Source organism: Ovis canadensis, chromosome 21, assembly GCF_042477335.2.
Source record: "Ovis canadensis isolate MfBH-ARS-UI-01 breed Bighorn chromosome 21, ARS-UI_OviCan_v2, whole genome shotgun sequence".
Lineage (NCBI taxonomy): Eukaryota > Metazoa > Chordata > Mammalia > Artiodactyla > Bovidae > Ovis > Ovis canadensis.
Window position 1 is genome coordinate 52,264,025 of NC_091265.1, and position 466 is coordinate 52,264,490.

Below are 466 nucleotides of genomic sequence, written 5' to 3' on the forward strand. Positions count from 1 at the left end.
ATCTTAAGATCTCAGAGGGGACACTTGCACTGTCCAAAGCAGGGCCGCCACCAGAGTGACACTGAGGGCCCCTGAGGGGAGCTGGGAGAAGGTGGTCCCGCTAGATTTCCTCTTTTTCCACTAGAAGCACCAGAAACTCCAGAAGGTGATGATGGAAGCATCTTGGAGGATCGAGTAAGGCTTGGTAGTAATAATAATAATAATAAAGAATCCACCTGAAATTCACAAGATCTGGCTTTGATCCCTGGGTCAGGAGGATCCCCTGGAGAAGGGAATGGCTACCCATTCCACTATTCTTGCCTGGAGAATCCCATGGACAGAGGAGCTTGGGGGGTTATAGTCCATGGGGCCACAAAGAGTCAGAAAGACTGAGCAACTAACACAGCAACGATAAAAATACGAACAACACTGCTAGATAACTTTAAGAATGCTTTTTTATGATGCATCAAGCACTTCTGAGCATGTT